This window comes from Oncorhynchus clarkii, chromosome 24 (genome assembly GCF_045791955.1).
Source record: "Oncorhynchus clarkii lewisi isolate Uvic-CL-2024 chromosome 24, UVic_Ocla_1.0, whole genome shotgun sequence".
NCBI lineage: Eukaryota > Metazoa > Chordata > Actinopteri > Salmoniformes > Salmonidae > Oncorhynchus > Oncorhynchus clarkii.
Window position 1 is genome coordinate 26,002,730 of NC_092170.1, and position 23,353 is coordinate 26,026,082.

The 23,353-nt window shown below is 43.1% G+C and overlaps 1 pseudogene; it reads left to right on the top strand.

The window, feature by feature from the left end:
- The first annotated feature begins 1,674 nt into the window (after window positions 1-1,674).
- LOC139382620 (phospholipid scramblase 1 pseudogene) lies at window positions 1,675-2,359 on the top strand (annotated as a pseudogene).
- Window positions 2,360-23,353: the final 20,994 nt, after the last annotated feature.

Here is a 23,353-nt window from a genome sequence, read left to right on the forward strand (position 1 = left end):
CGGTTGCTGCAGCTACCGAGGCTGTATTGGCGTATGCTGACATCGTTGCTATGTGTGAACTAACTGTGCATGTACCAGACGCTGTTTATGCCCTCTTCTCACAGGCCAAGACTGCTCATCTGACTCCAGAAAGGCACTATCAGAATGTGCTTCTAACCATGTCTCATGTGACCCTGAAAAGGTGCACTGTGCTAAATCAAGCTACATTGTTACAAACTAAGAACAGGAGAAACCCACGACTGCACAGCGCTGGTGGAGCTTGTATCTAAACCAGATTTGACTGATGTCCCTTTGCAGAATATTGAATTGGAAATCTTTGTAGATGGCTCCGCTCAGAGGTCTGAGAAAGGAGAACCACTTGTTGCATATGCTGTAACAACAGCGGCAACCACACTTGAAAGTGCTAAATTGCCACCACATCTCTCAGCGCAGACTGTAGAACTTTTTGCAATCACAAAAGCTTGTATAGTGGCGAAGGATAAGTCAGTTACTACCTACACTGATAGCCGCTATGCATTTGGGGTAGTACATGATTTTGTTACATTGGGAAACAGCGTGGGTTCCTCACGTCCTCTGGGAAAACTATTTCTCACTGGAAACTTGTTGATAACCTATTGAAAGGTATTCTTCTCCCTTCTGAAATAGCTGTATGTAAATGTTTGGTTCATACTAACTCTCCAAGGACAACATAATGGCTGATTTGGCAGCCAAAGTAGCAACTGTGTCTACTGATTCTCCTGTGTTGCAGATGGGTTCACATCCTATTATGAATCTCTTCTCCCCCAATGACATTTCAGACTTGCGATCTTCTGTAGGTCCTGTCGAGCTGAGGAAGTGGAAGAGGCTGTGTACATATGACAATGTGCAGAAACTGTGGTTGGGCCCACAGTGGAAAGTCAGGTATTTGAGAGAAAGAGATATGTAGTTAATAGAAAGTAACAAAGAAAGTGGGAAATAAAGGAAATGAGAAGTTCATTGGAAAGTAAAATTGAAAGTATAAATTCATATTTTGAATTGTTTGAACATTATGATGGTGAAACTCATGGCAGGAACTGGCCTCCCCTGGGTCACGGTAATGCCACTCACATTGATGTACATGAGGGGGCGGGCACACATAACTACTGGGTTGGCCCCCCATGAGATTTTGACCCCTTTCCTACAGAACAAGCTGAACCTGATGGGCTGTAACGATGACATAGTAAGTTATTGTACTGCTCTAAACAATGTTCTGAAGACTATTTTCCCCAGGGTGAAAGCAGCTCTGCCCCAGCCTCTGGTGGGGATCCTGCACAAACTGCAACCAGGTGACTGAGTGGTGGTGAGACCTGAGACGAAGGCATTGGAACCACCAGAGGTGGACTGGACCATACCAGGTGTTGCTGTTCGCGTAGCTAATAGGTCTACTTGAATCCATGCCAGCCACTGCAGGAAGGTGCCATACTGCCCACCAAACCCTGAGGATGGAGGATCCGAGACTACACCCCTCATGCTCCTGTGATGATCCCTGCCCCTCCTGGCTTAGGACAGGCAATCATGGCCGAGGGGTGCAATAATGCTTCCCACCCAGCAAACACAAGCCCCGGTGTCCCTCTATCCCCAGTCCTCTACCCCGCACCCATGATTCCCAGAGTACCTCTAACCCCAGGCTTTGTGCCCCCTAGGGATCCTGTGATGATGCCTGCCCCTCTCAGACCACAAGCCTGCCCTCCAGGACTGGAAAACCTGACTAAATTGATCAGCTCCTCATCCATCAGAAAGTTAATCTGGCTGAAGTGGTTCTGGGCTGGGAGGTGAAACATAACTACATTGTAAAGAACAGTGTCGGGCAGCAAGTGTTTGCTGTAGCAGAGAAGGAATGCTGCACTCTACAGTTCTGGGCCGAGACCGACCTTTCACCCTTCACATCCAGGACAACCTGGGAGAGGAAGTGATGACCCTGATACGGCCTTTGAGGGGTGACTGCTGCTGCTTCCCCTGCTGCCTGCAAGAGCTGGAGGTTCTGTTCCCCTGGTAGCCCCATAGGCAATGTGGTGCAGGAGTGGCACCCTTACCTGCCCAAACTCACTGTGCAGAACAAGAGGAGACAGCCCCAGCTTAAGATCCATGGGCCAAATGTGTTTGTCATTGCAGTTCAGATGTCAACTTTGATGTGAAGTCTCTGGATGAGACAGTGGTGGTGGGGCAGATCAGTAAGCAGTGGGTTGGATTCCTGCGAGAAGTCTTCATAGATGCAGATAACTTTGGAATCTCCTTCCCTATGGAACTGGATGTGAAGGTAAAGGCAGTGTTGCTGGGAGCCTGCTTCTAAATTGACTTTATGTACCTTGAGAGAGGTAGAAGAGGTGGATTACATTCCTAACCCTATGGGTGATGTTTTCTGCCCACTGAACAACACTAGGATTGAAATTAAACAAAACCAGTGTGAATTTAGGACGTCCATCCATTGATGCTCAATGTAAAGTATGATGAAATGTGACGTTAATAGAATGTTAAAGGCATAATCTGGGATATCACCTGCTGCATTTATTCAATGAAAAGAGTTTAGTATGTTTAGTATTTCCAACCTAGCCTACAGCAAGGATTTTCTTAAAGAGCTCTGGATGTGTTTCCTTAGTAACCTCACTAGCTTGTCTGTACATTCTCCCGTCAACATGCACAGATAGATGTTTTAACACATAGCTACATTTCGAGTAGTTTCCTGATGAAAATGAATAGGCTGAATGACTGATGTATCAGTTTAACGATCTACTGACATGTGACCAGATACTCTTCACTTCCGTAGGCTATGTGGGTGTAGAAAAGTGCTTTGGTGCGCTCCAACACAAGTGCGTCCGAAGGCTTGATTTTTGTTCCCTCTACGAATGCACGCAGCAAGAACTTGTCTATGGTATGCTCGCGTTCCTGAGGAACGAAACAGCGCTCGCTAGCAAATCCCAAGGCTAGCACCTACCTGGCTGTCGCGAATAGAATTCACTGCCCATCAGTGACGTGAAAAGACCTTTTGGGGGCCATGTACTCAAACAAAAAAAAGGGCACACCCAAAAAATGTGTCCCGCAACCACGGTCACAGACTCGCTTTATTACAACAAGAGGAGACAGCAGCACAATCTGATGAGTAAAGTATTTTCATAACTATTTTAAACTGGAATAATTGCTACACTTATTACCAATGAACAACACAATTCCAGTCAAAAAAGAAGAGTGTAAGAAATACTGTACATATATAGGATCTTAATTTGTTCACCCTGTTGCAGGAGTACTTTTCTGAAATGCAGGAAATGTAAAACTTGTAGTGTATTTGAGGTGTCATGTATGCACCTGGAGTGCCTGAGGGTCGCACTGTTACTAATTCCTACTTGACCATCTGTACTTGCACTTGACATCTGATACATTTTGTTATTCTACCCAAATCCCTGCCTCAGTGTGCTAATATATTAGATGGTGTCAGAAGTTAAAAAGTAATACAAGGAAAGCTCAGCATTCCGAAATATCAAACAAATGAGACCGCCAACTACTCTGAACCTAGAGGGAAATGTAGCCGAAAATTGGAGTGTGGATCCAGAAATTCAACCTTTATATCAATGCCAATGGCATCTCCAAGAAATCCGGAAAAGTGAAATGTGCGACATTTCTGCACGTAGCCGGAGATGATGCAATCAAGGTATTAAATACTTTTGATTTGGATGATGATGTAGAGGACTTGGATGTATTAAAATAGCTTTTCCAAACATATTGTGAGCCAAGAAAAATGTGGCTAGTGAATGTCAATGAGAAAAATACTGAGAATTAGCAGTGGCCAGAAACACTGAAAATAAACAACCACAAAGTTACTATTAAGCTGGATACAGGAGCTGAGTGTAATGTCTCGTCCATGAGAGACTTGAAAACACTGACAGTGAATGTGAGTGGTGATTCCATGCAAAAATCCAACTGCTAGTGACGTCTTCAGGCCACCAGATGGAGCCAAAGGGTAAGAAAACACTCAAACGTCAATACAAAGAGAACGTGTTAGACCTGGAATTTCAAGTGATAGAATAAGATGCACCTGCAATACTTGGAAGATCAGCTTGTCTGCAAATGAGCTTAATACAGAGAATATTCAAGCTTGAACAAAGGACAGAGACTGACATTTTGAGTGAATATGAAGATTTATTCACTGGACCTGGATGTGTTCCGGGAGTTCATCACATACAAATAGACCCAGAAGTCACACCAGTGGTTCAGTCACCCAGAAAAGTGGCATGGATGTCGTCAGGCAAACTGAACCTACTGAAAGGGTAAACAACTTGGTGACAATCGTGAAGCCAAACAAATTACAGGTATGCAGGGACCCACAGGATCTAAACAAAGCCATCAAGAGAGAACATTATATTTTGCGTACCATTTAAGAGGTAGTTTCTGAAATGCCTAACGCCAAGGTATTTTCAGTAGTTGATGCAAACCAAGGCTTCTGGCAAATCCAACTGGATGAAGAGAGCTCCCGACTCTGCACGTTCAATAAGCCGTTTGGGAGGTATTCATTCAAGAGACTGCTGTTCGGAATCGCGTCCGCTCCAGAGGTGTTCCAGAGGTGCCTCACCCAGCATTTGGAAGGTGTCATAAACATCATGGATGACATTCTTGTCTGGGGTGATGACACCAAACAGCACGACCGGAGACTGAGGCAGCTACTAGACAGACTGAGAAGCATCAACTTGAAACTGAAAGTGCAAAATCAGAATGACAGAAACTCGCTAAATTGGACATGTGTTAAACAAAGGCCTGAAACCAGACTCCGAAAAGGTCAGAGAAATACAAGAAATGCCAGAGCCAGAGGACAAAGCAGCACTTCAGAGGTTCATGGGAATGTTGAAGTATCTCGCAAAGTTCATCTGAAATCTCTCAGATATCAGCACACCACTGACACACAACTGCTGGAAGGAGACATTCAGGAGTCTTCACAGTAACAGCTTCAAAAGCTTGAAAACACTTGGCAGCCAGTGTTAAAGCACTACGGTGTAAATAAAAATCTAAACAGTGACACTATCTGTGGATGCCAGCTCAGAAGGCTTGGGAGCTGTGATCCTGCAAGATGGTCAGCCAATCGCATATGGGTCAAGATCCCTCAGACTGTCAAAAGAGATACGCTCAAATTGAAAAAGAGCTACTGGTGATGGTGTATGACTGCGAGAAGTTTTATCAGTACCTGTATGTAAACCAGATCCAGGTGGAGTCAGACCACAAGCCCTTGGAAACAATCTTCCAGAAGTTGCTCCAGAAAACACCAGCCAGACTGCAAAGGAAGCTGATTAAACTACATTGATACTGTCTACATGTGACATACAAATCAGGAAAGGAGATACACATCGCTGATGCACTGAGCTAAGCACACCTGAAGGAACAGATAAAGAAATTACTGGATGGTGAGCTGGATGTAATGTACATTGCTCATCAACTTCCTGTTTCAGAAGAGAAATGGCAGCAATTTAAAAGAGCAACAGCAGAAGATGAAGAGTTAAGACTGGTCACAGAAACAGTTAAATAGGGGGCCTCCCGGGTGGCGCCGTGGTCCAAGGCACTGCATCGCAATGCTAGCTGTGCCACCAGTGATTCTGGGATCGATACCCAGGCTCTGTCGCAGCGGGCCGTGACCGGGAGGTTCATGGGGTGACGCACAATTGGCCTAGCGGTCTTCCGGGTTAGGGAGGGCTTGGCCGTTTTTCTTAATTTATTTTTTTATTTCACCTTTATTTAACCAGGTAGGCTTGTTGAGAACAAGTTCTCATTTACAACTGCGACCTGGCCAAGATAAGGCATAGCAGTGTGAACAGACAACAACACAGAGTTACACATGGAGTAAACAATAATGTAATAATAATAATAATAATGTACAGCTGCAGCGATCGGTTAGCTGCTCAGATAGCAGATGTTTAAAGTTGGTGAGGGAGATAAAAGTCTCCAACTTCAGCGATTTTTGCAATTCGTTCCAGTCACAGGCAGCAGAGAACTGGAAGGAAAGGCGGCCAAAATAGGTGTTGGCTTTAGGGATGATCAGTGAGATACACCTGCTGGAGCGCGTGCTACGGGTGGGTGTTGCCATTGTGACCAGTGAACTGAAATAAGGCGGAGCTTTACCTAGCATGGACTTGTAGATGACCTGGAGCCAGTGGGTCTGGCGACAAATGTAGCGAGGGCCAGCCGACTAGAGCATACAGGTCACAGTGGTGGGTGGTATAAGGTGCTTTAGTAACAAAACGGATGGCACTGTGATAAACTGCATCCAGTTTGCTGAGTAAAGTATTGGAAGCTATTTTGTAGATGACATCGCCGAAGTCGAGGATCGGTAGGATAGTCAGTTTTACTAGGGTAAGTTAAACATAATGGAGTACCGTGATTAATGGACAGTCCAGCAGGCATCAGCCAAGTGATCATAGTGTCCAGGGGGCAGCAGTAGATGGAACAGGGAAGCCGCCACTACATAACGACACGGCGTTTAAAGTTAGTAGCCCGGGGCTAGTAGGAGCGTCTGCTCCGACGGAGGCCGGTTGAAGGCACAGCGGATAGAGTATTCGTCGGCAGACCAGTTGTGGTGGTGCGGCGGGCGCCGTGTCGACAGAGAATCCAAGCCAGATGGTGAAAGAGGTATTGTAGAATTTAGTTTGCTAGCCGGGAGATGCGCCTGGCTCACGGCTAACTGGTGCTAGATTCGTGGCAGTGGCGTTAGCCACTATAGCCAATCGGTAGCAGCGGTGATCCGGTGCCAAGGTCCAGAGTTTACAGCAAGGATCCGGTGGAGTATTGGGCTCTAGCCGTGTATGAGTGGGGTTCGGGTGAACAGCTCAGTAGGCCGGGAGGTGGGCCTCAGGGATAGCTTCAGTACTGGGTGCCACGGTGAGTGCACGCTAGCTGTGAGCTAGCTAGCTAGCTGCAAGCTAGCTGTGAAGATCAGAAGTAGTGGTCCAGGGATTACGGCAGGAATCCGGCATTGTTGTGGAGAGACAGTCCGATACTGGTAGACTAGTGAGTATTATCCAGGCTAAAAACAGGGCTGGTATCTGTGCAGAAGGTAAAAGCCGCAAGCAGTGGCTAAAAATGACTAAATAGCTTGTAACTAATTAGCTGGTTAGCTTCTAGAGGTTCTTGAATGTGTTATAAAATTGAAAATAATAGCGAATCCGTATCACATTGGGTGAGGCAGGTTACCGGAAGGTATAATCGAATTAAAAATCGAAAAGAGATTGAAAATAAATTGAAATATATATATAAAAAAATATGAAAAATACAAAAGTACACAAGATGATGAACAAACACGTCTTCACTGCTACGTCATCTTGGATCTAGTGATATCCTTTTCTCATCACGCACTAGCGACTCCTGTAGCGGGCCGGGCGCTGTGCACAGTGTTTCCTCCGACACCTTAGTGTGGCTGGCTTCCGGGTTGGATGTGCGTTGTGTTAAGAAGCAGTATGGCTTGGTTGGATTGTGTTTCGGAGGACGCATGGCTCTCGACCTTCGTCTCTCCCGAGCCCGTACGGGAGTTGTAGCAATTGGATACCATGAAAAAGGGGGTAAAAAAAAGGTTAAGTGATGGACAGACATAGGGTTGGAAACTTTCCGGTAAATTTCCAGAATTTTCCTGGAATTTTTCTATGGGAAGTTAAGCCCGGGAATTTTGGTAAATTTGCTTAAATTCATTAAAAAAAGTTAGCTTATAACGTAGAATTCTAGGTATTGTGGCATATTTTGGTTAAACTATCCCCAATTCAATGAAATTGCAACCCTCTGCATGCACAGTGCACTCTTCCATCACATGTACAGCTGATTCTCAAGATCTTGCACACTAATGAGATGCTACTGAGTCCACACTACTACACTGTCTGAGCCAAGGACTACATGCTTTCTGGTAAGAATTGATTACAATACTGGGTGAAGTGAATATATATGACATACATTAACGGGATGATATGACAACAAATTGCAGGGCGCCAAATTCAAAACAACAGAAATCTCATAATTAAAATATCACAAATATACATGTATCTTATACCGTTTTAAAGGTAATCTGGTTGTTAATCCCACCACAGTGTCCGATTTCAAATAGGCTTTACAGCGAAAGCACCACAAACGATTGTTAGGTCACCACCAAACCACAGAAAAACACAGCCATTTTTCCAGCCAAAGAGAGGAGTCACAAAAAGCACAAATAGAGATCAAATGAATCACTAACCTTTGATGATCTTCATCAGATGACACTCATAGGACTTCATGTTACACAATACATGTACGTTTTGTTTGATAAAGTTAATATTTATATAAAAAAATCTTTACATTGGCGCGTTACGTTCACTAGTTACAAAAACATCCAATGATTTTGCATAGCCACATCGATTCAACAGAAATACTCATCATAAATGTAGATGACAATACAAGTTATACACATGGAATTATAGATATACCTCTCCTTAATGCAACCGCTGTGTCAGATTTTTAAAAAAACTTTACGGAAAAAGCAAACCATGCAATAATCTGAGACGGCGCTCAGAAAAATAATAAAATTAGCCGCCATGTTGGAGTCAACAGAAACCAGAAATCACATTATAAATATTCCCTTCCCTTTGATGATCTTCATCAGAATGCACTCCCAGGAATCGTAGTGCCAAAATAAATGCTTGATTTGTTCGATAATGTCTGTTATTTATGTCCAAGTAGCTACTTTTGTGAGGGCATTAGGTACAGATATCCAAACGCTCGTGCAGGTCAAGCATGACTTCGGACAAAAACTTCAAAAAGTTATATTACAGGTCAAAAAAACATTTCAAACTAAGTATAGAATCAATCATTAGAATGTTTTTATCATAAATCTTTAATAACGTTCACACCGGAGAATTCCTTTGTGTGTAGAGAAGCAATGGAACGCAGGTTGATATCATGTGGAATGCGCGTGAACAGGAAATGGCTCTCTGCCAGAAACCTGACTCATTCAGCTCTTATTCAGTCCCACAGCACAGTAGAAGCCTCATTCAAGTTTCTAAAGACGGTTGACATCAGTGGAAGCCCTAAGAAGTGCAACTTCATTCATATCCCACTGTGAATTCAATAGGGCCTGGGTTGAAAATCGACCAACCTCAGATTTCTCACTTCCTGTTTAGATTTCTTCTCATGTTTTTGCCTGCCATATGAGTTCTGTTATACTCACAGACATCATTCAAACAGTTTTAGAAACTTCAGTGTTTTCTATCCAATACTAATAATAGTATGCATATATTAGCAACTGAGACTGAGGAGCAGGCCGTTTACTCTGGGCACCTCTGGGCACCTTTCATCCAAGCTACTCAATACTACCCCTGCAGCCATAAGAAGTTAAATAATTTCTAACTTGTTAATGTGTTAATTCACCTGTTTCCATACATGTTTCATTTTAAAACATGTATCTTACAAAGGACTTGTTTAATCTAACTGCTTAACTATTTATCTGTACGTGGAATTGTATTTGGGGTTTTTTGACAAAAAAATGTCTAATCTTTACAGGAAAATGCCACGGGCACTATCTGATGTGTGGAGAAATTCCACTGTAGCTAATGTAGAAGGAGAAGCTGTGTACATTTACAAATACTGTGCCAAATCATATGTGAAGCATGTAACAAAGATGCAGAATCATCTGGCCAAGTGCATAAAGTTCCCTCAGCGCTCACAACAAGCAACCTCTGACAAAAGTTCCTCTACTTCTATTCGAGTTGAGAATTATGAATCACACACCTTGTCGATAGCAACAGCTCATGGTCCTCCTGGAATCAGAAGTTTTTTTGACTCAATGGAGGAACGTAGTCAGAGAAATGCTGATGAATGTCTTGCTTGAACTGTGTATGCAACTGGTTCACCTCTGATGCTCACAGGCAATGTGTATTGGAAGAGATTTCTGAATGTTCTTTACCCCACATACACCCCTCCAACCAGACATGCTTTATCTACTCATTTGCTGGATGCAGAGTTCAACAGAGTTCAAGTGAAGGTCAAGAAAATCATAGAGAAAGCAGACTGTATTGCAATCATCTCTGATGGGTGGTCGAATGTTCGTGGGCAAGGAATAATGAACTACATAATCTCCACCCCTCAACCAGTATTCTACAAGAGCACAGACACAAGTGACAACAGACACACCGGTCTCTACATTGCAGATGATCTGAAGGCAGTCATCAATGACCTTGGACCACAGAAGGTATTTGCACTGGTGATAGACAATGCTGCGAACATGAAGGCCGTTTGGTCTAAAGTGGTGGAGTCCTACCCTCACATCACACCCATTGCTGTTGTTGTGTCTTTGGCTATGCCGGATTAAGTGATATGACATGCTATTCTATAAAATAATTTCTCTGTAATTAATATTACCTGATTAAGCTAATCAGTTAAATAATTAACTAGAAAGTTGGGGCACCACGAAATAATGTTTATAGAGCTGTTATCTTCCGAATAAACTCTTAAAGACCTGGTCATCTTTTACGTCAGTAGCAGTCAATATTTAATCCTCACCTTATTTTGTCTCATCTGAGACCACCCCTCATCAGTGTCAAACGCTCCCTAAAACACTTCAGCGAGCAAGCCTTTCTAATTGGGCCGACTCTTTTCTCTGTATACATCAATGATGTCGCTCTTGCTGCTGGTGATTCTCTGATCTACCTCTACGCAGACGACACCATTCTGTATACTTCTGGCCCTTCTTTGGACACTGTGTTAACCTCTTGAAACTAGGGGGCACTATTTTTATTTTTGGAAAAATAATGTTCCCAAAGTAAACCGTCTATTTCTCAGGACCAGATGCTAGAATTGTGCATATAATTGACAGCTTATGATAGAAAACACTCTAAAGTTTCCAAAACGGTAAAGATATTGTCTGTGAGTATAACACAACTGATATTGCAGGCGAAACCCTGAGGAAAATCCAATCAGGAAGTGCCTCTTATTTTAAAACCGTTGTTTATCTATGCACCCCTGTTGGCCATTGAAAGGGATATCAACTCGATTCCTTTTTGTACGTATTCCCTAAGGTAGTTTCACGCCTTTATGTTGAAGAATGAGCGTAAATGACTACATTGCGTAAGTGGCCAGCTGAGGGCTCTCAGAGTGATTCTTGCATAAAAGACAGAGGTAGTCATTTTTCCTCTCGCTCCTACTGAAAAGCCAATTTTCCCGGTTTATATATTATCGAATAGATATTTGAAAAACACCTTGAGGATTGATTATAAAAAACATTTGCCATGTTTCTGTCGATATTATGGATATAATTAGGATTTTTTTTTGCCGTTGTCGTGACCGCTATTTCCGGTGGATTTCTCAACATAACGTGACCAACAAACGGAGGTATTTTGGGTATAAAAATAATCTTTATGGAACAAAAGGAACATTTGCTGTCTAACTGGGAGTCTCGTCAGTGAAAACATGCGAAGATCATCAAAGGTAAACGGTTAATTTGATTGCTTTTCTGATTTTCGTGACCAAGCTTCCTGCTGCTAGCTGGACATAATGCTATACTAGGCTATCGATAAACTTACACAAACGCTTGTCTTGCTTTGGGTAGTTCCAAGAGGTTAACAACCCTCCAGACGAGCTTCAATGCCATACAACTCTCTTTCCATGGCCTCCAACTGCTCTTAAATGCAGGGAAAACTAAATGCATGCTCTTCAACCGATCGCTGCCCGCACCTGCCCGCCCGTCCAGCATCAATACTCTGGACGGTTCTGACTTAGAATATGTGGACAATTACAAATACCTAGGTGTCTGGTTACACTGTAAACTCTCCTTCTAGACTCACATTAAGCATCTTCAATCCAAAATGAAATCTAGAATCGGCTTCCTATTTCTCAACAAAGCATCCTTCACTCATGCTGCCAAACATACCCTCGTAAAACTGACTATCCTACCGATTCTTGACTTCGGCGATGTCATTTACAAAATAGCCTCCAACACTCTACTCAGCAATATTGTCTATCACAGTGCCATCTGTTTTGTCACCAAAGCCCCATATACTACCCACCACTGCGACCTGTATGCTCTCAACTGCTGGACCTCGCTTCATATTCGTTGCCAAACCTACTGGCTTCAGGTCATCTATAAGTCTTTGTTAGGTAAAGCCCCGCCTTATCTCAGCTCACTGGTCACCATAGCAGCACCCACCCCATAGCATGCGCTCCAGCAGGTATATTTCACTGGTCACCCCCAAAGCCTATTCCTAATTTGGTCGCCTTTCCTTCCAGTTCTCTGCTCCCAATGACTGGAACGAATTTCTAAAATCACTGAAGCTGGAGACTCGTATCTCCCTCACTAACTTTAAGCATTAGCTGTCAGAGCAGCTCTCAGATCATTGCACCTGTACATAGCCCATCTGTAAATAGCCCATCCAACTACCTCATCCCCATATTGTTATTTTTTTGTTGTTGCTCCTTTGCATCCCAGTATCTCTACTTGCACATTCATCTTCTGCACATCTATCACTCCAGTGTTTAATCGCTAAATTGTAATTACTTCGCCACTATGGCCTATTTATTGTCTTACGTCCCTAATCTTACCTCATTTGCACACACTGTATATAGACTTTCTCTATTGTGTTATTGACTGTATGTGTGTTCATTCCATGTGTAACTCTGTCTTGTTGTTTGTGTCGCACTGCTTTGCTTTATCTTGGCCAGGTCGCAGTTATAAATGAGAACTTGTTCTCAACGGGCCTACTTGGTTAAATAAAGGTGAAATAAAAAATAAAATAAAAAATAACAAGTTGATTTCAGTGTTTATATTATTGCTTTCCGCTGTTTTTTATTTTGGTGTTGTTGGTGCTGGAGAACACACAGATGAGTAGTTTTCTTTCAGGCTGACACTTTTCAGGTTCTCTGTCCACAGGATAAGGTAAGTCCATTTTGGTTTCGGAGTGTCTCTCTGGGTGTGTGGTTTCATGTGTTTTTAACAGGTGTCTCTGGTTCCTTCTGTAGATCCTCTCGTTTGGTGTTTGGTGTTTGTACTATGTATGAGTTGGCCGGTCATGTTTTCCAAGTACAATTGCTGGTTGCAATTTGCTGTCTTGTCTGATCCTGACTCGTTCTCCTTCCTTCATCACCAAAATCTTACATGTGCCTTGGTCAAAATAGTGTTTTTGTCTCTGTTGTCTGCTTGTGAGACGGCTCTTGACATGCTGCTAGAGTCCTGGCTTTAATAATCTCTTTGATGTTGGTATCTTTGTCTTCAGCCTTAGAGAGAATAAAGTAGACGGTGCGCGTCAAACGTCTGATTTATGACCCTATACCAGATGACGCGTACATGCCCAAATATGGGCGCCAGGACATCCTGGCGGGAAGGTGTCACGTGTTTATGGCCATATAATGCATCCTGTTGTCACGTGTTAGAGGGTGTGTTATTTTATATCTATATTGCATCTATTCATTTGAAGTTGTCATGATGATTGATGTATAGGGACCTGGTTGAACTGGGGGGGATGTGTTTGAACATTTCAAAGAGAATGACCCCACACCCACCCTATTTTATTGCCCTTAGGATTGTTGTCTATGAAGCAGGAATGTCCGGGGGGTTGGGTTTGCAGCAGACGCATTATAAATAAAGCCCAGAACAACACATGCGGCCCCAGAACACTAAACAAGATTTTAAAAATAAAACCCAGAACATTAAACAGAAAATGATGTCTCCTAGGCCAATTCTCGGGGTGCTATGCGTCTCTTGTCACGAATCCAATGATAAAAGCATCGAGGACGTTTTGTGTGAGGCCCTTGAATGTTTTAAAGGAGTTTTTGATATGAGTGATGTATGTCTTACATATTCCAACCTGAGGATTCTACGGTGAAAAATTTCACAGACAGTGGACCCAAACCCCTTTATCATGCAAAACCCGGGAGTTTTTCTCCTTCGCTGCGTATGAGAGAATGGCTTAAGATAAGGCTAGCGCTCTGTCAAATTGAACAGGCCCTGAGTAGTACAACCCTGCCAGGATATGCAATGGAAGAGCATGTGTGCGGGCGCAGTGATTTGAAGGCCATAAGAATTGCTTCAATGGCGTATAGCCGAGTCCAAAGTGACAATTTTAGCATGTGAACAATTTGGTAGTACAAATGCAACGAAGTCTGTCAGTTCATATGTATTTTCCAAAGCCTGCAAGGTAAACTTTTTTTATGCCAGTGTTTAGCTTTAAATGGATTGATTACCCTATATACATAACCCTGATGAATAAGCTGGACAGTCTTTTCCAAAATCGTGAACAATTACGGCGCTGGCCGCGTCTATCCTTAAGACATACCCAGGATCTACATGCCAGACGTTTGATCTATCCCTGGAGGGAAAACTTACGGAGCCTTGACGGAGTGTGTGTGGGATATCCTGTGAGCAAGAGAGTCTGTCTTGACGTTGGTGAATTGGAGACGGATGGCAGTCAGGGCTAACCTGCCCCTTTATCTGTAAAAAAGGAATAGTAAAAATGTTTTAAATAATTATATCATTTTTTTAAAGGTCTGTACTAAATATTATGAATTAAATAAATGGTTTTAAAGAGGTATCTCACCTTTAACGAAGGGGCTGTCTTTTAGCTCTATCATTATGAATGTCTCTGAGAAAAATAATTTTGGAAAAGACTGTGTGTGTGTGTGGGAATGTGTGTGTGTGTGTGTTTCAAAACAAAAGGGGGTGGGGGTGTGTGTCTCTGCATCCGGCGTTTGAAACCAAAAAAGTGCGTGAGGCTGTTTTAGAATTGGGTGTGCGTCTCTTCAAATGGGCACTTTCGATTAATTTACCACATGCCTTTCAAATACGTATTTATCTCACCACCAAGGACGTGGGGGGCTAAAAAGTCAAACAACCCAGGCAGAATATATCTTGTCTAGACAACCTACCGTTTAAAACATATGTTATTTATAATCAGCCCATATACAAACGCCCCCCACCCAGGTCTATACATTTTTTCGGACACCCCCCACGCTGCTACCCATGATGGTGTAGGAAATCAAAAGGAAATACCGGCAGGCAGAATATGTCGAGACAACCACCTGTGGTTTTGGGGTCTCTAAACATTCAGAGGCAATATATGACAATTTTTTTGCATACGGGATGCCGCCCGAAAAAACATCACCCCCGCTCTGTAAGCGGGTGACAACACATCCACTCTGTACGAACGGCCAAAAGCGCAACTCCAGACACCAGGCCAACAGCCCAGAAGAGTTATCAACCCAAACAGCTAAAAGACCCTCCGTGAATCCGTCCCAATGGAGCTTTCTGAAGGTGAGTTCAGATTAGATTAGATTAGATTCGATTAGATTATTAGATTTGGAGGCGGGGAATTGTATGGATATTATTGGAATATTAAACAGGAGTTATATGTTTTTTAAACGGGGGGATTTTAGGTAATATGTCATATGCACGTATTATTGTAATTTAAAAATGTATACATTTAATATAAATACCTGTTAATATTATCTAACGTGTGTAGGGTATCCATCCTTTACGCAGTTGCTCCAGGGAATAAATGGTCTGGAACAGCCTTTGTTAGAAGGGGGTTCAGAGGAGCAAAACGCATGCAGCCAGTCCCCATCACACTATTGTCGACGTAAGTCCAATAATAAAATACATAAGAATATTTATACATTAAAACAAAAAGTGTACACCCTATATTAAAAGCTATTTTTGTGTTTACAGCTGACAGACCGCCAAGAAGGATAACGGCTGCATTATTTACTCTGAACGACTATGGCGGAGAAGATGACATAGATGCTATTCTCCCGTTCTGTACGAACGTTTTTTCAAACACACCGAGAACCGAAGATTTAAACGTCCCATCAACCCCCCCTGGAACCTCCACCCGCTTGCTCCATATTCCAGACCCAAACAATCAAGGCACAACTCGCGCGCAAGTACATTGCGCAGAATCACCCCAGACCGTAAAGTGTTACTGGGCAGGGAACTTACTGCTTCAAGAAACGGCGCTACATGTACACGGTATGAAGCCATTATACACTGCTAAAAAAAATAAAGGGAACACTAAAATAACACATCCTAGATCTGAATGAATGAAATATTCTTATTAATTAAATACTTTTTTCTTTTCATAGTTGAATGTGCTAACAAAATCACACAAAAATGATCAATGGAAATCAAATTTATCAACCCATGGAGGTCTGGATTTGGAGTCACGCTCAAAATTAAAGTGGAAAACCACACTACAGGCTGATCCAACTTTGATGTAATGTCCTTAAAACAAGTCAAAATGAGGCTCAGTAGTGTGTGTGGCCTCCACGTGCCTGTATGAACTCCCTTCAACGCCTGGGCATGCTCCTGATGAGGTGACGGATGGTCTCCTGAGGGATCTCCTCCCAGACCTGGACTAAAGCATCCGCCAACTCCTGGACAGTCTGTGCAACAGTTGGTGGATGGAGCGAGACATGATGTCCCAGATGTGCTCAATTGGATTCAGGTCTGTGGAACGGGCGGGCCAGTCCATAGCATCAATGCCTTCCTCTTGCAGGAACTGCTGACACACTCCAGCCACATGAGGTCTAGCATTGTCTTGCATTAGGAGGAACCCATGGCCAACCGCACCAGCATATGGTCTCACAAGGGGTCTGAGGATCTCATCTCGGTACCTAATGGCAGTCAGGCTACCTCTGGCGAGCACATGGAGGGCTGTGCGGCCCCCCAAAGAAATGCCACCCCACACCATGACTGACCCACCGCCAAACCGGTCATGCTGGAGGATGTTGCAGGCAGCAGAACGTTCTCCACGGCTTCTCCAGACTCTGTCACGTCTGTCGCATGTGCTCAGTGTGAACCTGCTATAATCTGTGAAGAGCACAGGTGCCAGTGGCGAATTTGCCAATCTTGGTGTCCTCTGGCAAATGCCAAACGTCCTGCACGGTGTTGGGCTGTAAGCACAACCCCCACCTGTGGACGTCGGGCCCTCATACCACCCTCATGGAGTCTGTTTCTGACAGTTTGAGCAGACACATGCACATTTGTGGCCTGCTGGAGGTCATTTTGCAGGGCTCTGGCAGTGCTCCTCCTGCTCCTCCTTGCACAAAGGCGGAGGTAGCGGTCCTGCTGCTGGGTTGTTGCCCTCCTACGGCCTCCTCCACGTCTCCTGATGTACTGGCCTGTCTCCTGGTAGCGCCTCCATGCTCTGGACACTACGCTGACAGATACAGCAAACCTTCTTGCCACAGCTCGCATTGATGTGCCATCCTGGATGAGCTGCACTACCTGAGCCACTTGTGTGGGTTGTAGACTCCGTCTCATGCTACCACTAGAGGGAAAGCACCGCCAGCATTCAAAAGTGACCAAAACATCAGCCAGGAAGCATAGGAACTGAGAAGTGGTCTGTGGTTATCACCTGCAGAACCACTCCTTTATTGGGGGTGTCTTGCTAATTGCCTATAATTTCCACCTGTTGTCTATTCCATTTGCACAACAGCATGTGAAATGTATTGTCAATCAGTGTTGCTTCCTAAGTGGACAGTTTGATTTCACAGAAGTGTGATTGACTTGGAGTTACATTGTGTTGTTTGTGTTCCCTTTATTTTTTTGAGCAGTGTATATATATATATATATATTATTAGTTATACTTATTTTATTATTCATACATTTTTATGATTGAATATGTTAAAACAATGACAAAGAATGTTTTTTCAGACTCCAACGAGACAGGCCCGGAAGAATCTGAAATACCTGGTGAAAAAAGTCAAGAGCCCCCGGTTTCCACGATTCGTCAGAACAGCCCTCGTCAAAAAAGCCGAGGTCATTTAATTATGTATTGTTAATATATAATATTATACCTGAAATGTATGACATTTATCTAATATATTTTATGTTTAATAACCTATTTTGTGTGTATTATTTTCTTTCAGACTCCTCCCCGGCGTATAACGCCACAGAACCCCCTACACACCTAGAGCACGCTGAGGATTTCGGCTCACCGGACATTCACAATAAAACGCTGAAACAGGAGGATTTCACCATTTTAAATGACATTTCAGAGGTAGACGACCTGCTATTATGTGAAGCAGCCAACCTTCTTGATTCCTCCAATTCTTTGGTGGAAACACCCGAACCTGAAATAGAACAAGCTAGGTTTTTCACAGCCTTTTGCAGCGCTCTAAAATACAGAAAGATTTTGCTCCACAAACGAATGGGGGCTTTACTCGAGCGACAATACAGTCAGGATCTATCCTTCTGGCATAGAACAATGCCACGTTTGTTAAACAGCAATCCGATTAAAAAATGCAAATACAGGCACTAAAAACATGTATGTAACATGTATCCTTCCAGAATACCACAAGAACACACATCCTTAATTATCCAAATGGCTGAGCCAACAGACATAATTGAGACAGTTGAAACCCTGTCATCCCAGATACCGCCCGAACTCCAAGCTATAATTAACCATATGAATGAGGCTGGGGTAACAGACATAATACGGATAGATAAAACCATATTATCCCAGATTCCCGCCGAACGAATAGAAATAATTAATCGTATGAATGAGTCAGGGGCGACCGATGAAAACCTGTTATCCCAGATTCCTGAAGCCCTCATATCATTAATTAACCCGATAAATGAGAGCCTAAGATCTTCTACACTGGACCCCCCACAAATCCCGCCATTAACTCCCATGTCCGAAGAGTCTGAAATGCAATACAATGTTTTTGAGGAATTGGAAAATTGTCTAATAAATCAGGAGGGCGATGATATCGACAGAAGTGTCCCGGTTGTGTACCAAAATAAATTCTGCAATACAGAGATTCAACAGTTTTTCAATTTCACATAGGTGAATCAGAATCTTGACTATGCAATGTTTTATGTAATGATATTGGATACTCTGAACGAACTGTTAGACAGGGAAAGAGATTATGGCGAACCTCGTGATGTCTTACAGTTGGACATTTGTGGAGATAGCCTGCATAACACTGTATCTCTCATTTTACCCAATGGTGAAGCAGATCTTGAACAATTTATAGCCCTGCTGGAACGACTTGTTCAGTCAAATTTATCCTTCATAGCCGATAGGACTCTCGAGCTTGTAGTGCAAATAATACATCAACCCCTGGGTGGCGGGGGTCAGAGAAGGAAACTAGATAGCCTAATGCAATCAGAAATCATAAGCAATAAAAGGGCATACCTCATAAATGTTCACAATCCAGGTAATAAGCTATGCTTTGCAATAGGTCTAGCACTTTTACTCAACCCTGGATGTACGGATCTAGAGGCGTTACACAAGGCTAGAGAGCTCAAAACGGCCGTGGGTCTCGGTATACAGGATGCGGTGGCTTTCTCGGACATAGTCAAATTTGAAAACTTTCTGAACATCAAGATTGTGGTTTTGTACCACAGTAGAGCTAATGCAGCTCTCTTGAAATTCCAAAACAACCACCAACCTCGCCCTCAGATTCTGTACTTTTATGTGCAAAACGCGTTTTTAGGCGCACCATATGTGTGGCCATGCTGCCATACCGGCTACACCCGAAAGGGGGGGTGGGGCACTCGTGCCATTATAACTGTCTGGATGAAAATTGTCCGATGCAGCTCTTAAACCTGACACCCTGTGCGGATTGTCACCGCACATGTCGTTCGGCCTACTGTTACGAAAAACACAACATTGAAACATGGCCCAAGGCCTGTAAATCTGTAAGCAGTTGTGACATTAACAAGAAATGTCCAAAATGCCATTGCAATTACAACCTTAAAATAGACAGCCCTAAAGCTCATGTGTGTGGAATCATACATTGCCCAATCTGTAAAGGGCCTTTGAAAAGCAGAGATGCTGAAGTGGTTCAAGAAGTGCCACACGAGTGTTATATTCAGCCCTTGGCTGAAGATGAACATTCAGATAAATAAGTTTTTTATGATTTTGAGACAAATCAGCAATCAGGGATTAATTTGCCTATTTTTGTATCTACCCTGACTTTCAATGGTGAAAAGTGTTCGGCAGAGGGACCCAATTGTGCACTGCTCTTTCTAAAACACTTTAGAAAACCCCAGTACAGAAACTTCACGTTTATAGCACACAATTCTAGGGTCTATGACTCCTACCTTCTTTTGAACCCCTTGATACAGCAAGGCGTTGCACCCAGCTCAAGGTAGTAAAAAAGTGTTTTGTAGACCCCGCCTTCAACCAGAGATACATTGACAGTTTAAGCTTCTTACCCATGAGATTGGCTCAAATGCCAGAGGCAGCTCACAAGGTTGCTGAGGGTGGCATCAGTTTCTTAAGGCCCTGGCAATCCTCAACATTCCCCTCTCGGGGGTACCCAACTATAAGCTTCGTCAACAGATTCAAGCTTTAAAACAAAAACCTTCAACGAGCTACAGCACCCCTAAAGATGTCCCAACAACCCGCCCCCCTATGAAAGGGCTGATGATAACTCATTTACCCCCCTGAACGTCTCCGGACCTTTTCCTAATCCCGATCTCTCAGGGCGGTTAGACTTTTTAATGACTTTTGAATGACTATGATTCAATTCAATACATTTTATTTGAAAAATTAAGCAATTTAACATTTGTGGCATTCTTGAACCATTTGACGTGAGCATACGCCTTGATTACACGGTCTTAAATGACACATATTTGAACACTTTTGATATTTTCTAACAAAACAAGCTACAACGTTATCATTACTTCTTAAATCATCATTATAAAAGAGACATAACATCTTCAAAAAGAAACTCCCCGGCTGCTCCGGCCATTTCTCAATAGGTAATTCATCACAAGCCAACACTCCACAAAATTGTTTTCCAATCAATCAGCTCATGAGCCCTTCCAACGCTTGGGTATTCATGTCTTTGCTCACCGATCCTTAATAATAATCCACCAAGACCTGTCTTCGGGCATTCACCTCCAAGATTGAATCAGAGCATGCATAAACAATCATGCTAACTGTACAGGCTAAAGGTGTACGGAAACGCATTTCCAGCCTGAGGTTACCTTGGGACACCACAGACAGATTTCCGGAGGTGTCATCATCAGGTGATAAATTGAAGCATACAATGTGTAAACCTCTGCAAAATCATTTCTGTCAATAGGTAAAGAGAGATCTTTTAGATGCCTCCCGGTAGCCAGGAATAGATTGTAAAATTCTCGCACAGATATGTTGTTATTAAATTGCGGTTGGAAAGCCTTAGCAGGGACCTGACGTCAGTCCTGACCAGGAGCTACATACTCTGCATTGAAGTGTTGAAAATTAAATGGGTTTTTATGTAAGCTGCCCGTATTAGAGGCGTGATCAACCAAACCTATAACAATGTATAAGGGTAAAGGGCCTAGAAAAATGTTTTCTTGACTGCAGATTCTTTGGAGAGGGTAAAAGGCATTTCCTTTCATCAAAGCCTGTGAGTGACCCAGGCGAACTGCCAGAGATAGACACTTTTTTCATAAAAAGCGTTGCCCCCAACACTTTAAACTAAAGTCCCCGTCCTGGGCAGACATCAAGCAAAACTCATCCTTGGCCCTGGTTAATTTTAGTCTTAAATCAACCGAATTTAAGAGTAAACGTTCTTGACAGAAAATGTCAGAGTGTATAGGCCCTAGCAGATGAAACTCTCGAGATTCGGCACAGTAGCGAGCGCCTGCCTCCAGTCCTTTGTTTGCACCGGTGGAAGGGTCTATCGATTCCATAGAGACTCCTGCAGTATCCATGCTAAACAGCCCAGCGCTGAATTGTGTCTTGAGAGTGTCTTCGGAGTAGTTGAGTAAACACTCCATGATGGCCCAATAAGGGTATGTGGCACTGCTTTGACTGATTAGACGTTCACCCAAAGTCACATCCACTTGGGAGAAGATGGTGGCCATGGGGTAATTAATGAGACTCACTTTGGCATCGTCTGCAATATTAGTACCATCTCTTTTGGTCACTTTTAGACGTCAATGCACCAAGGTGTTGTTGAGGTCCAGATAGTTGTCACCGTGGCCCGGTATGGCAAATTCTATGGGACCGTTGTCTGTAATGGCAGAGAGTGGGGCTATCTCCACATAACTGGACCTCTCTACTGAATGTTGGGTTAAGGGGGCCGTGAAAAGATCGAGCTCTGTCTTTATAGCTTCAGAGGACATGCGGTGTAAAAGAGCCATGGTGCTTGTTCTTTTAGAAAATATTTTAGAGTATTCTTTTTACCGTTTTTGGTCCAGACCTCCTCACTTTACCACATCTTTGACTTACTGGGTTTCTTTTAACAGTTAACCTCCGCTTTTTAGGGGCAGCCCTGCGTCTTATACCCGGAGGTCTCTTTTTTGGTCTTTGAGACAACATCATAAGCCCCGAGCCTTCTTGATGCTAGACATCTGGCGACGCCCTTCGGGTCATAGCATTGGCTACAACCTCACTTACTATATTTTTAGCCGCTGATTTTAAATGTGGTTCGGCTATGCTGAGGCCTCTCTTCATAAACGGTAAAACCATCTTAAAGAGGTTACGAAATATACCGCCTATCCCCGAACCGTACATGGTCGGGGATCCATAATAGCCGGGTAACCCATTACTTGAGCCACATAGTATGAAACATAGCGGTTAGGGTCGAGATGTTGGTGGTCCATAACCCTTTTAATTGATTTGTTTTATGTTTATAAAAATATGTAATACTAATAATATATTATATATGTAGAGAGGTTTTGGTGGGTCTAAAGTGGAGCTTTACAATCGTTTTACCATAAGTAAATTCAATGTTTTCGTTCTGATCTGTTTTAAGCTCAACCAGAATGTTTTCAATATATTTCTTGCTTACAGGTACGTAGTGTGGCTTGTCGTAGGTGACAGTGACTATATCGCCATCCTTTCCATCTATATGAACTGTTCTCAGGAGGGGCACAGAACTGTCTCCTACCCTTTGATAGGATATGATGTGGGTATACACAAATATGTTGTAAAATCCTGCATGTATATCCACGGGGAATGGGAATAGTTTATCTTTCACATACGTCCATTTATTGGGACCCATCCCCAACATGTAGGCTAAATTACCGCTGGTCTTTATACCCCCATCAGCATCCCCTGAGATTTGTACACGTTTATGTATAGGGTTGTAGATCAAGAGTAATTTCCATATTGTTCTGGGTTAGCAGTTCATTCAACTCTGAGACGATCCTGTCGACGGTTCTATAGAACCCTTTTAATAAGTTTCGCAGGTTCCGATATGCTTTTGCAATAAAATACACGGTCCTTATCCTTGATATTATACCAGCTATGGGGGTATGTAATCTCGCTGAGACCTACTTCCCAGGCCTCTGATAACTCTATAGGCTTTGGAAAATTTGTTGTATAATTCGAACTTTGGTTATTACGATATGTGCAGACGCATTACTGGGGAGTCAGGTAGAAGCCGCTGTGTTCCATAATGCACTCCTGTGTACACG